The sequence below is a fragment of the Bos taurus genome, chromosome 9, assembly GCF_002263795.3.
Source record: "Bos taurus isolate L1 Dominette 01449 registration number 42190680 breed Hereford chromosome 9, ARS-UCD2.0, whole genome shotgun sequence".
Lineage (NCBI taxonomy): Eukaryota > Metazoa > Chordata > Mammalia > Artiodactyla > Bovidae > Bos > Bos taurus.
Genome location: NC_037336.1, coordinates 99,177,035 through 99,192,489, shown reverse-complemented (window position 1 = coordinate 99,192,489; position 15,455 = coordinate 99,177,035).

Genomic DNA, 15,455 nt, shown 5'->3' with positions numbered 1-15,455 from the left:
AAACACCATGCTCCAGAGTCCACTGTGCTCTTGAGATCTGACTCCAAGAGGACCTCAAGAAGACAACAGGGTAAGTGATTGTGGAAAAGCCGTCACAACAAACGTGGTGCTCCACAGCCTCATAAAGGCCACCCATGGGGCAAGGCCCGTGACGTCAGGCGTCCTGGACCTTGAACTTGGGAGAGGACCGCACTACCAAGAGCAGAGCTAGCATGACAGCAGGCAAACCAACAAACCACTAGGGCTTTGTGTGTGTAACACACAGACACACACGTACACACAGGCATGCACATACAATCATCCTACAAACTCCTCTTCTATCTTTAACACTGAGACTAGCTAGCTAGTGGTTTGATGCTCTCAAATTGTGGTGCAGTAGAGAAGATGCTTGAGAGCCCCTTGGACTGCAAGGAGATCAAACCAGTTAATCCTAAAGGAAATCAGTCCTGAACATTTCTTGGGAAAGACTGATGCTGCAGCTGAAGCTCCAATCCTTTGACCACCTGATGCGAAGGGCTGACTTGTTGAAAAAGACCCTGATGCTGGGAAAGATTGAGGGCAGGAGGAGAAGGGGATGACAGAGGATGAGATGGTTAGAGAGCATCACTGACTCAGTAGACATGAATCTGAGAAAACTCCAGGAGATGGTGAAGGACAGGGAAGCCTGGCGTGATGCAGTCCGTGGAGTCACCAAGAGTCAGACACGACTTGGACACTGAACAAACAACAACAAAGCCAGTGATGTGGTCCCGAAGCCTCCTTACCTTTCACCAGAATTCTGCTTCACATGCTCACACACACTCCTAGAACCCACTAGTGTGTGCTGCTATCTAATTTTAGCCAGCTGCCATCTGCGTCAAAATATCAAGGGAGCACCCATGCAATATGCCCAGATTCCAAGTGTCTGTACACAAATAATTCCTTTTCACACCAGTGAGAAGAACAGATCTTCATACACCACAGATGTTTGCTGTTTTTCCTCCACCCGCTTAGGACTCAGAAGAACATGATCTGACTGAGTAAATCTCAACTCATGTGACTGTTAAATATTTTTTATGATGTACACATCTAAGAAAACAAAATGTTGGACTAGTTGGAAGTCCTAATGAAAACTGCACTTGAGAACATTTCTAGCCGTGATGTGCCATCCCCAGAATAACTGAGAACATTTCAGGCTTGGGTGCCAACATGACCAAAGCTGGCTTGGAGAGCCAGTCCTCTCAAGTCAGCCCTTTGTAAGACATGCTTGAGGTCTCCTGCCAAGCCCGCGGGGTAAGGCTCCATCCTGCTGTGTTTCTCTGGGTCTGCTCTCTTCAGAGGATGAAGGGAACCTGCATCCCACCACACAGCCCCTCCATCCACCTCTGGGAACACACACTCCTGGTCAGACTGTGTTTTCCTTGAGAGGCTTTGAGACAGAGAAAGAGAGAAAATAGTTTGGCTAAAATGAAGCGAATTTCCAGAACATTAGTACTTAGGGGGCATTTCCTCCTCTGCTTCACTGCCGCCCTCCCCCGTATCAGACCCTCTCCAGTTCTCTCTTTTAAACCCAGATGGTTAGAAGACTCTGATTCACTGTCTTTTCTTGCCAAGTGAAAGCACATTTTACCACCCAGCAACCTGTAAAAGCCACTGTACAGCTGATAAAGGGCTGAGATTTGTAGGGTTCTTTCTTCTTACCACCATGAATCTAAATGTCTTTTTAAAATCTATTATTTTTAATACCATTTTTCTAATTGTTAATGACAGTTCCATCGCCTCCTCATCTTTTTTTATCTTCACAAGGTGTCTGTCTCTCTTTCAAAATCTTATGAGCCTCCTTATGTAAGGGGAAAAAAATTCCCACATGAAGTGCCTTCTAACATAAACATATAAACCATCAGGTAAACTTGATGGATGAAATCTGATTCACACACTCTTTGCTGAAGCTTTGATGCTCAGAAATCATTTCAGAGAAATCAGAAATCCTTAAAAATCCAAGGAAAGCCAATCACCTCTAACCAAGGTATGAACTCGGGTCACAGACGTTTGGGGAAGGGAGCCACAAAGCCAGAAGCTGAGTCACCCTCAGAAGGGCTTCATGAGTTACCAAAGACACTTGGATGTCATGTAGTGAGAGCTATGTAAGTGCCAATTATTAATATTCGTGTTTTTATCAGTGCCCTGTTCTTCCTTGCTCTTGAGCAGAACTTTGTGTTTCATCAGGCGTGGTCTTGTCAAGCGAACGAGAAGCAGGGACTGGACTCTCCTCATGTCAAAGAGAGTGAATTTCATTTCTAAATGTTCCGGGGTTATTTTACAGTGCTCGCGTTGCTTTTCCTCTTATTGGCTTGGATCTCATGGATAATTCATTTAAAAGACTTAAGTGGTCCCTTATGGCTGGAATCCATTTTAATCTCTAAATTGACCACTCATCTTGATTGAATTGAAGAGCGCAGGGACTGGATGATTTGGGCTTGAGTTCATCCTCTGACCTTGGCCTGGGGGGTCTTAGCCAAGCAGCTCACAGCGAACAGCCTTGACTCAGCTCCCCAGACTCAGTCCCACAGACGGTGTCTAGCAGATATCTGTGCCCAGGGGTCTCGTTGTGACATTGGTGAGACCTCAGACAAGTACTCTGTTATCCACAGTAGCACTGCTGAAACGTCAGTGCAACATCTGCTGCACAGGAAGCCAAGTGCCAGCAACTCCAGAGAACACAGGGAAAAATCAAAGTGTCCTCACCGACAAATTGTTTACCATGCAATAAGGGAATAAGACATTGCCAAGTGAATAAATCAAAGCATGAGGAATTCTAAAGTGTAAAAATAACAAACCTGATGCACAGGGAGTGGGGAGTGATTCCAACAGGAAGGGCTGAAGAGGTGCGTTTGTGGTGAGATGTTACAGCCCAGAACACTGTGTCCCCTCTCCCTTGCACGACGGGACCCACTGCAGAGAGTGGGAGACGCGGGGCTCAGAGAAGCCATAGTGTTTCCCCGCTGGCCCAGGATGGATTTGGACAGCAATGGGTTTGGGTGATTTCGCATGTGCACCCGAGGACGTGCACAAAGGCTTTGCCAAGAAGTTATTGTTCAGTTGCTCAGTCGTGTCCGACTCTGTGACCCCACAGACTGCAGCATACCAGGCTTCCCTGTCCTTCACCATCTCCTGGAGTTTGTCCATTGAGTCGGTGATGCCATCCATCCATCTCATCTTCATTTGTCCCCTTCTCCTCCTGCCTTCAATCTTTCCCAGCATCAGGGTCTTTTCCAGTTAGTCAGCTCTTTGCATCAGGTGGTCAAAGGATTGGAGTTTCAGCTTCAGCATCAGTCCTTCCAATGAATATTGAGGGCTGATTTCCTTTAGGATGGACTGGTTTGATTTCCTCACAGTTCAAGGGACTCTCAAGAATCTTCTCCAGCACCACAGTTCGAAAACATCAAATGCCAAGAAGTACAAAAGATAAAACCAGCTCTTTATGAGAGGGAGACTGCTGTCCACCCCAGAATCCGATACACGTTCTCATCTCTACCACCAGAGACTTGCCATCTAGTTCCCATACCTCAGGTATGGGTAAGACAAGCTTAGCAAAGTACAGAAATCTCTTTGCATTAAGTTATGAAAGACCTGTTACACAGATAATGTCTGCTTGTAATGTAATTTCATATTCTTTGTCTTTGAGTTATTTTGATTTTGATTAATACACTCTTCTGATTATAAATGTAATACATGCTAATGTATGACATTAGTTAGATACATTAGAAGCATAACAAAATATTTTAAATCACCTATAATCCCTTCACACAGAACTTACCACCCTTTTACATTATGATGCATTTTCTTCTGGGCTTCCCTGGTGGCTCAGATGATAAAGAATCTGCCTGCAATGTAGAAGACCTGATCCCTGGGTTGGGAAGATCCCCCAGAGGAGGGCATGGCTACCGACACCAGTATTCTTGTCAGAAGAATTCCATGGACAGAGGAGCCTGGCAGGCTATAGTCCATGGGGTTGCATTTTCTTCTAGCTTTTGCTTACGTCAATTAATTAATTAATGAGCCTTTACTTATTAATTAATGTTGACATCATATAAATGAGTCTCTGTAAGTACTGCTGGAGGTTACCTTTAGCAACTCTACATCTCATGATTTTAAACTTGCAAATGTGGCAGGATATACGTGTCCATTAGGAAAAAGATGATAGAGTAGATAAAATGAACCACAAAATATTTAATTCATGACATATGATAATCCTAAGGGAAAACAAGTGATAACAATAAAATTCTTAAGATATTAAAAATAAAGTAGCTTTTAAGTGACAACTAGAATCTATAACTAGAAAGAGAAACGGACGTGGGAGTGAATTCCTTTGTTTTAAAGATAACTGAAGCATCTCCTTCTTGCTAAGCAAACCTGGTGTTCCACAACAAAGGATGGATCTTCCCCCACCAAGTGCTGGAGAAGAACTGAGACCCCTCCTGAGGACAGAGCCTCAGACAGACCCTCCTCTGCCAGAGTTGATCTCCCCTCTTCTTACCAAGGAAACTGTGTTCAGGGTGAGCAGTCAGGGGACCTCTCGGAGGGAACTGGAGCCGTAAACTAAGCACAGTCAGCTCCTACTTCTGTTTGGTGAGCAAACCGCCCCCAAGAACTCCTCCCTGGCGACCTGGAGCTCATGCTGGACACTCCTGGGTTCCTCCCAGGACAGCCCCTCGGGCCACTTCCCCACGCCCTGAGAGGCGGGTGCAGGTGATGCGCTGAGCCAAGGTTCCACCAGATGTCTGCTAGCACGCTGTCAGCAGCATGGAGGGGAGAAGGGGCCAGGGCAAGACAGTCCCTCTGCTCCCAAGAACCACCCCCATGTCTGACTTTCAGGTTCCCCCCTCAGGGCAGAGCTGCCTCCAGGCCAGCCAATCACAGCGCAGGCTTCCCCTTCTCGGTCCTCACCGGGTGCGCGGTTAACCTGGTGTGTCAACCTGACCAGGCCACAGTACCCTAATTGGATCAGACACGCTTTGGATGGTGCTGTGAAATATTTTGAGAGGAGGTTACCATCTGCATCAGTAGCTCTGAGTAAAGCAGATCACCCTCCTCCATGCTGGCGGGCCTCATCCAGGCAGCAGAAGGCCTTAGAAGAATCACTGAGCTCCTCAGAAGAAGGAGCTCTGCCTGTAGACGGGCTTTGGACTCCACGTGCAGCATCCAGTCTTCCCTGGTCTCCAGCATGCTGGCTGCCCTGTAGATTTCACCGGGACAGGTCCATGGGCTCATGGGCCAAATCCGTTTCTTTTTCCTCTTCATCCTCCCCTTCCCCCTGCTTCCCCTTCTCTTTCTCCTCCTTCTTATTCTTCTTTCTCTCCTAATATGTATGTATATACGTTTCAAGTTTGATGAATTCAAAATTGCTAAAAGTAAGATTCCAGCAGGACTTGTATAGAACTATTTAGGGGACACCAAAATTAACTTTTCATAAGAAAATCTAGAAGAAAATACACCGTAACATAAAAGGATGGTACTTTCTGGGGGGAGAGGTCATGGGTGATTTTATTTTGTTATGCTTTTATTGTGTTTAACAATATTGTACGCTAACATACATCACATTTATGATTAGAAGACTATTAATAAAAATAATTTGTAAAGACAAAGAATACAACCTATTGGTCCTGTTTCTCTAGGGAACCTGGACTCCTAAACTTCACCAGAACCAGCATTTCCCGCCACTCATTTGTCCTCAAACCACCCTGGCACAAATCCCTCTGTTTCCAGCAGAACCCACGGGGTAGGTCAGACTTGATTGGGATAAAAAGCACAAAAATTATCATTTCCATGTCACTGGTGATAAAAATAAGGCTCATGAAGTCTGAGTGAGTCCCTCGAATCCCAGATCCTTGCCTGGAGAGAGTGACCTCCTGCAAGCTAGAGCTCCCCACGGCATCACGGGACCCTGACCACGGCAGTCTCTACATCCCCCACGACCAGGAACTGAGGGCATGTGGCTCCTCACCCCCAACCAGCGTGCTGTACTCCTAAAGCCACCCCACCCTCCTCCACAGCAGTGTGAGAGCCTGGGGCCCCCAAAGGAAGAAATGCTCTTCTTGAAAATGCCTCCAATGCTATTATCTGAGATAGTTTCAAGGCCATTAGTCCTGCACTCAATCGCCTTTCTGCCAGGGAGGAAAAGATTGCTGGGCACCTAGAAAGGTTTGGATCCTATACTCTAGGAAGACACAGTCAGAGTTCTTAATTATTCCACCTCATCCCCTGCCTCTATCAGGGGTGGATTACCTCAGTCTAATCCCAGAGCGGAAATAAAAGTTGTAAAGAAATTCTGAGCAAAGTCAGTTGCAAAGACAAAAACCGTGAGCATCCCTTCTTCCCACAGATTCAATCACTAGTGCAAGACCCACAAGGAGCTTCAGAAATCTAAATCAGACTGTGTGCAATTAATGACCAGAAACTCCAATTTCATGTTAATTAGTTTTAATTAAAATTTTTTTTCTCTGCTTATCTACTAGGGCTTATTGTCAGAGGCCCAGCAATGTCGTCCTTGAACCCCCTGCATCCTAGGCTTTACCTTTGCAGCTGAAAAATCAAATGTCCAAATTCTCCAAATGGTACTTGAGTGGCCCCCTGGGGGCAAGGAGGAACCTGGTCACGGGGCAGGAAGAGGGACATAATGGCAGACGCTGTAAGTTACCCATGAAGATGATACCCAAGAGGCAGGGAATTCATTTCAGACTGTCAAGGAACTAAGCCAAATTTCTCATCCTAACACATCATTAAACATTTCCCCCAAACTTCCCAAGGTGACCACCATAATGTGGTTGAAACAGCAGACATCAAAAAATTGGAGGGTTATAGATGGAACCACTTCCCCCATCTATCAAGCCCTGTAACATCCTACCCTTCAAGGAAATAAGGAAGGAAAGCACCTGTTTGTTTCTTGATGTCTGGGTAGCAGAGGGCTGCTCGGGGATGGTAAAGGATAAGGGGCATCTGTTCACTTGGGAATAAGAGGCCATCCTGCCAAAAACAGGGAAAGAAATAGGTTGGGAAACACACCACCTTTTCCCGCCACGTGAGCGTTGACAAGAGGCCACATACAGACACTAACTCACTTCTCCAAACAACCGAACGTACTCTCAGCCACAGTTCTATTCTATAAACATCGTCATTCGTGCATTTTTCTCAGGCATCTTGAGGAAGGGCGGCGAGAGGCATCTCTCTTGTCTCTCCTGTAAATGAGGATGTTAGCCAGTGTTCTAGAGCACGGCACAACTGTGCCAGTCTTCAGGAACACAAACACTCATCTTCGCATCTAATCAAAGCTCTCACTCAGGGTTTACAGGCATCCGTTTTATTTTATTGTATTGTTGAGGGTTCTGTCAACACAGCCTGATGAGCAGAGCTAGTTTTCCCCTGAGAGCCCTAGTAATGACTCTTCTAAGGTAACAGCTGTGGGCCCACAGAGCCTGTGTATTTCTGTGGAAGCCGCGGTTGTCTGGAAGGTCAGTCATCAAATGGGGCTCATTTTTCACTGGAGACAAAGTTGGCAGTGCCAAGGTCTTTTCAATTTGTCTGGAATTAGGCTACTTTGGTAGAAGCGATCATGTGTTTACTGGAGTTTGTTTGTTTTTTTTTTCTCTAAATATGGTAGAAGATTTATATCTTTAAAAACTCATGAAACACTGATAAAGCAGCAAAGCTGTAATGAGGTTTACAAAACAAATGATTGTGCAGAAGTTACAGCTGTTGGTAGAAAAGATAATGATCCTCATTAAAAAGATCTTATTATTTCAAAATTTATAATTTATACTAGAATTATTATAGTTAATGAGACATTAAGCCTATTAGGTTAGAAAGAGAGGTAACAGTATAATAAAAATATTTTACTCTGTGTTTTTTACTTTAATAAAGTTAAAGGAAACCACATTATCACTATGAATAGTTTGAAGCCATTAAGCATAGAAAGGGGCTCATAGTATGTATGATGCTTCAGTTATGGACACATGACTTTTGCTTAGACAAGTGAATTTGTTGTTTGTTTATTTGTTGTTTATTCCTCCCTCTTCTTCTTTTTTCAGATAACCAGGGTTTACCAACTGGCATAATTTTATTCATAGCTTGCTCCATGAGTCATATAACCATGGCACATATATATACATAGATGCGTGTGCTCAGTTGCTCAGTTACGTGGAACTCTTTATGACCCTATGGACTGTAGCCCACCAGACTCCTCTGTCCGTGGAACTTTTCAGGCAAGAAAACTGGAGTAGGTTGCCATTCCCTCCTCCAGGGGATCTTCCCAATCCAGGGATCCAACCCATGTCTCTTTCATCTCCTGCGTGGGCAGCGGGTTCTTTACCGTCGCACCGCCTGGGAAGCCCATGTATCCGTATATATTCATCTGAAATATGAACTTTCAGGAAAGGTGAATTCCTCCTGCTTCTGTGTCTCTGAAGACACCCTATGTCACCTTTGTTTTATGAAGGTATTTTTGCTGAGTATAGATTTATAAGTTGTTTTATCATTTGCCCTGTTTTCAGTGACATGTGTGCTGTTTCCCAATTTTTGTTCTTCTGTACAGATAGGGTTACTTTTTTCACTTCTTTTAAGGTTTTCTTTTTCGCATTGGCTTTAGATAATTCCATTCTGATGTTTCTTGGTGGTTTCTTCATTCTATGATTCTTGCATATTTATAGTTTTTTATATTACCACCTTTCCTTCAAATATTTTTCTCTCTTGCTCAAACTCCATTGGAGTTTCCAACTAAGTGTCTATTATATTGTTTGAGTTAACCCACAATTCACAGATGCTCTTTTCATGTAAATATCTTCCCCCTGTGTTTTGTTTTGTATAGTTTCCAGTGCTATGTCTGTCAGTGCAGTAATCATCCCTTCTGCCACGTCTAATCTATTAATTCAGTCTATTTCATTGCAAACATTATAGTTTCTCTATATATAAATTCAGTTTATAGAGAGAGAAAAGTCCCATATCTCCATGGCTCCACTTAATTTTTTTTAAATATACAGTTATAATAACTTTTAAATGTATTTTCCTGCTAACTCTAACATCTTGGTTAATTCCGAGTCAGTTTTAATTTCATGAATTTTCTTCCCTTAAGTGTCATGCTTCTTTGTATGCCTGACAGTGCAAATTTTATCTTGAGTGTAGAATAGTTTTTATTCTTGTAAATATTTCTTGTAGAAAAATTCTTGTAAAAAATCCCTCACGGCTTGATTGTTTCAGATCTTGTATATGAGTGATTTTTCGAGTGTGTCTGGAGAAGTGCGCTGTCAAGGGCCAATCACCCCACCACAGAGGTACAACCCATCTGAGTAGTCAACTCAGTGCCCGACGAGTGGACTGTTCCCGGATGGCTGGTGTTATTCAGGTAGTCTGCCCACTTACCTGCGCCGATCTGAGCTTTGCTGACTAATTACGAGGGGACTCTGCTCTAACCTTCAGGGTCTTCTCGCTTCGTGGCTTTCTGCTTCCAAGTGCTCCGTCCCGCAGCGGCTTTGACTGCCCTAGGCTTTGTTTCATTTCCTTGACTCAGAGAGTCTCCTGGGCTTCCCCTCTGTGTGCCACAGCCTGAAAATTCTCTCAAGACCACAGGCTGAGCACTTACTTTGAGCACCGTGTCTTACTCTCATTTCTCTAGGATCTTCGTATTTGTTGCCTGATGTCCAGAATCTAAAAAGAACATCATGTCATATGTTTTGTTTTGCTTTGCTTTGCTGGTTGTTTCAGGCAGGACGATCCATCTGTTGTGGTGGTGTTTTTTTAGCCACTAAGCTGTGTCCAACTCTTTGCAACCCCACGGACTGCAACACACCAGGCTTCCTTGTCCTTCATCATCTCCCAGAGTTGGTTCAAAGTCATGTCCACTGAGTCAGTGATGCCATCCAATCATCTCTTCCTCTGTTGCCCCCTTCTCCTCCAGCCCTCAATCTTTCCCAGCATCAGGGTCTTTTTCAATGAGTAGGCTCTTCACATCAGGTAGGCAAAGTATTGGAGCTTCAGCTTCTGCATCAATCTAATCCCTGTCACTCCTGAAAAGGAGTGCTCTGTATAATAAAATGTATGACTGATGGTCACAGGAAGGCAATGACATTGAAGCAAGTGAGTCAATGAGCAAACTGTGGTTTAATTCTTTCTACTAATTTCTTAAATTTTTTTAGAAAATTATCTGCAACTCTCTGGACAAAATGTTCTTGAAATAATAAAAATATGTTAATAAAGACAGTGTGACAGTAAAGTCATGTTAAGTTAGACACTAAGTTACATAGAGAGATTCTTTTGTTTCTCGGTGTTTCCCATACTGTGATTCTTCAACCTGAGCTGAAGGAGGGGCCATTAAGGATCGTACCCAAGAGTATGACTGACCCATATCTTTACTACTATTTGCAGTATCAAGCTTCTGGCAAAGTTGGGTCAACTCCCATAAAATGTGAGGTTTTCCTGCTCTCTTATGCTGGATGATCATTTGTTGGGTCATTTGAGGTACAGCAGTTGCATGAAGCATTTAAGACTTCAGAGATGACATATTAGCATACTACAGCACAGACAAATGCCAAGAGAAGGATTATTACCAGATCTGCAGTCTCTGTCCCAGCAAGGAGCTGAGAGCGACCAGACTAGCTAAAGATCACATTCTCCATCTGAAAAGCCTTTAGAACCAAATATAGGGTTATTAGCAAAATTGTATAATGTTATGATTGATTTGTTTGCATTCCAGATCATTTTTTAATATTAAAGATCCCAGCAAAGCCTTTACAGATATGAACAGAGCATTCTTGTCCTCTGCCCTCTTCCATGAATCTCTCAAGAAAGGATTTATATGCTTTTGGTGGGATTATCTATTCTGTCTTCTAGTCTTTAAATCATGGCAAGCAAGATTCTCCTTAATTTCTTGGCCTTTTGTAAAACATAAAACATGAGATGAAGCCACTTGGAGGAGAAAACAATCCATAAATTTAGAGTGAGTAGTTTGGGTTTTTAAATCAAAGTCCAGACTTTCTCCTTCTTCAGTTGAATTTTCAAATGACCTATTTTCTAGAAGAGAAACTGCTGGATCAAAATGAATGCTAGATCCTGTCATGAAGGTAGGTATCAGTTTACCAAAGCAGCAAGTTTCAATCCAGTTTCAATCGAGTTTGACAGCAAGCAGTCAATGATCTGGTTTTGGCCAAAACAGGATGGTCTGATGATGTCATAATGATTTGATGCCACATCCAAGAACGTTTCAGTGCCAGGCAGCAAACTTTTTAGTATCACAACGATTAGGTAGATCAAAAGCAGACTAAAAGTAATGTGACCTACCCACAAGGTCTGGGAAGGAGATATAGCCTCCAATATTCCCTAGTCCTCTTCCAGTTCTTTTTTTTTTTTTTTATTTCAGCTACTAAAGTTAGCCCCCACAAAGGCCCTCAAGTCTCGTTTTGACTGGAGATATGAACTTCCTTTTCTAGAGATGCAAAGTAATTTTTTCTTTAGATTTCTTGCTGTTGCGGTGGCCATCAAAAAGTTAGCAAAGTTGAGTTCAGGTACCCAAGAAACCAACTGATTAATTATAAGAAGCTAGAACCAAGGGAAACTGAGTGGCTCCAGAGGTAAATGTGTACAAATGCAACAGTCAGTTTGGTGATGTGTTTTAGCAAGTACAGTGTGGCCAGAGGCTGGGCCCAGAGAAGAAGGGGCCAGAAGTGGAAAGGGCCACACGAAGGACTGAGCCTTGTAAGTAACACAGGTCAAAGTAGCTTTAACCCAGCTAGAGAAAAAAGAAGATAAATACCTGGAGAACAAAAAAGAACAGAAGAATTCAGATTAGAGCATGACAGTCTGTAGTCTTGTTCTGTGGAACTCAGGTGGAAGATATCTATACTCTATACAATCATCAACTTGGTCAAAAGGTCTGAGTACAAGCCTTCTGAAGATCATGTTCTTCTTGGGGGTTTCTAAGGCCCCTCAGCGTAAGGTCTCCAAGACAGTTTTAATTAAGACACATGAGCCACCTGATGTGAAGAGCCAACTCATTGGAAAAAGACCCTGGGAAAAACTGAAGGCAAAGGAGAAGGGGAGAGCAGAGGATGAGATGGTTGGATGGCATCACCAACTCAATGGACATGAATTGAGCAAACTCTGGGAAAGAGTGAAGGACGGGGAAGCCTGGCGTGCTGCAGTCCATGGGGCTGCAAAGTGTTGGACATGATTTAGTGACTGAGCAACAACAAGACACACAAAACCAAAACATCAATCCCTTGGAACTTTATTGCTGTTCTGGTTGTTAATAGTACTTGATAACATCCTTTCCGGTGGGCTTTGGGGATTGTCTCCATTTAATGTCTCTTTCAGAAGACTGGGTTCCTGGATATTAGAATATAAAGTTTGTTTAAGAGGATAATGAGGAAAGGCTGCTTGTACCTGTTAACACAATTGGTGTACTGCGTGAATTCCTGCAGCATTTGACCATGTCTACTGCCATAGTGTAGAGCCTAGAATTGTAAGTGGTATTCACAAATACCTGGGTCATCCTGTTACTAATTCCTGGGCACAGAGACCATGAGCCCTGGAGGCAGATGACCTCATTGTCATGAAAGTCAATGGCAATCCTTTAAATCATGGAAGGTTTAGAAGCCCTCAGAGCTCTGCTAATTTGAATTTTAGAGTTCTTTTTGTTCTCTCTTCTTTTCTTGGAGATTCTTTTTTTTTTCCTTCCTTCTTTTCTTCCTTTCCTTAAGATTGGAGATGATATACACTATAATGAGGCTTCAGGGATTTGCAAAGCTCTTTAAGAATAGTCCTGAGAAAATGGAATTTCCTGTGGTTGACACATTCCAGTTCCCAATTGGGAACACAAAATCAAAGGAAAAAATTGCTATTGTAAGAGTTATCCCACTGCTGGCATATAGCCTGAGAAAACCATAATTCAAAAAGACACATGCAGTCCAATTTTCATTGCAACAGTATTTACAATAGTCAGGACATGGAAGAAACCTAGATGTCCATCAACAGATGAACAAATAAAGTCATGGTACAAATATATGGTGGAATATTACTCAGCCGTTAAAAGGAATGGATTTGAGTCAGCTGAAGTGTGGTGGGTGAAGCTAGAGTCTGTTATACAAAGTGAAGTAAGTCAGAAAGAGAAAAACAAATATCTTGTATTACTGCCTACATATAGAAATACACTGCATAGAAAAATGGCTCATTGGTACCACCAGCAGGAACAGAGACTCAGATGCAGAGCATGGGGCTTGTGGACACAGTAGGGGAAAGAGAGGGTGGGCACTGACCTATATACACCACCATGTGTGAGCCAGGGGGCTAGCGGGGAGCTGCTGTGTGACGCAGGGAGCTCGGGGCGGTGTTCCGTGATGACCTGGATGGATGGGACAGGGGGTGGGACAGGGGTGTGGGACAGGGTTGTGGGATGGGGGATGGGATGGGGGGGTGGGACACGAGCGAGGTTCAGCAGGGAGTAGAGAGAGATATATATACACTATGGCTGAGTCATGTTGTTGTATAGCAGAGACCAACACAACATTGTAAAGTAATTATCCTCCGATTGAAAAAAAAAAAGAATTATAGCATTTCAGAAAGGAAAGGCTTCAGTCCATCCTAAAAATAAAGTGTTCAAAAGATACATTCAAACTCAGTTGTAGAGAACAGCTACAGGACGTCCACTTGGAGATGAACAAAAGAGCCCTGAGATTTGGGTTCTCACTCATGTCCCACCTTTACTCACATTTACCATCGCACCAAACTTCCACTGGTGACAAATGAAATATATGTTTCAGAGCGCCCACCAACCTTAACAATTTTAGTGGCATTTCTCCATCAGTGTTGACTGAACACATTAGCCATCTTTCCATCCTAGGGTGGGGAGCTAATGTCTTGCATTCTATTATAGCCTCTGTGTGTCTCTCCAAAGACTTGGCTTCCTGGTATACTATGAGGGTTGCAATCCCAGTGGGGGCCGCCTTTCTGACTAATAACCAGCCAGGGCACTGCCTTCAGCCTCATGGTATCCCCTTTGTACAAGCATCTACTTGGCGACAGCCTCAGAGCATGCAAACACTCTTTGATTTGCTGCCCACTCTTAATCGGGGTTCCCACTAAGCTTAAGAACGCTCTGCAGTCAAAAATCATAGATTATCCCACAAGCATAGCCACTTTCAGTGTATATATAAAACTTATTATCTCCATTCTGCCCTTCTGGGTAAAGTAAGATTTTCAGCTTTACTCTTCTGTTATTTTCCTGTTCAGTCTTAAGAAATGACCCATCAACAACCACAAGTAAGTCTGAGGCTTCTGGGAGCCTTCTTATAAATATATTGAGGGTATAGATAGTTCACAAATGGAGATTACGGAGTCAAAGCTTTCTCCCTCTTTAAAGCAGTAGAGAAACATAGTAAGATCCACAGGAGAAATGCATGGCAATACGTGAGGAACTGGAGAAATAACAGAATTTTGTAAAATGTAAGCCTTCTTGCTGAGAAACATCATGTCATCTTGTCTCAGTGATAAACAAAGGATGCACTCCATGAAAGACCAACACAATCAGAGGGGACCCCAACACCAAGCCAGTTCCAACAGCTCAGACAGTGCGTGTAGGACTTCACCACCGAGTCAAGAGAAGCACTGGACAGCTCCTGGTCACCAATGATCGCCGTGAAGCTGCGTCAGAACCTGAAGGGCTTTGTCTCTCACGTAAAAATATGTAAAAATGATTCCACAGGCACCAAGTGGGAGGTTGATAAAAGGCTAATTCTTTCACAGAAAGCCTGTTAATGTTTAGGGTTCGGGAACAGATAACTGGTTACCCAGGATTTAAGTCACATCGCAGCATCAGAGAATTTGGGAAGCCTCTGTCTGCAATGAGACCCAGAAAACTCCTGAATTGTGTCTTAGTGACTGGTGGGGACACATTTTGAAGGTTCAGGAGTCTGTGATAAATAAAGGATTGACCTCCGTAGGATACAGCATGTACTGGGTAATGAAGTTACTGTAACAGAATTGTAACTCCTCTTCGAAAACCTTCTGCCCTTTCCGAGCTAAAAAACAGTAAGTAGACAGATGGAATCTGTCTTAAAGTTTATGAGCTTACCTCATCTTTCCAACACAACAAAAGGTCATCAACATATTATATGGGAATAAATCACAGGGAAATTTAAGGTCCTTGAGGTCAGAGTTGAGAAAAACTGATACTGTTTCAGTTCATCCTTGCGGCAAAACTGTGTAGATATGGTGTCGATTTTCCCAGGAGAAGCAAACCAACATTTGCTATATTGATAACAAGCGCTGTGGAAGAGAGCAGCACTGTGCAAATATGAAACACGCACTCTCAGCAGCAGCAGAGACAAACCAGCATGAGTGTTGGGTGCTACAGGCAAGGGGGGGATGCCTATTCTATTTACGGTGCAGGGGTCCTAAAGAAATCTACATCTCGACGCAGTAGGGGGTTTTGTTTC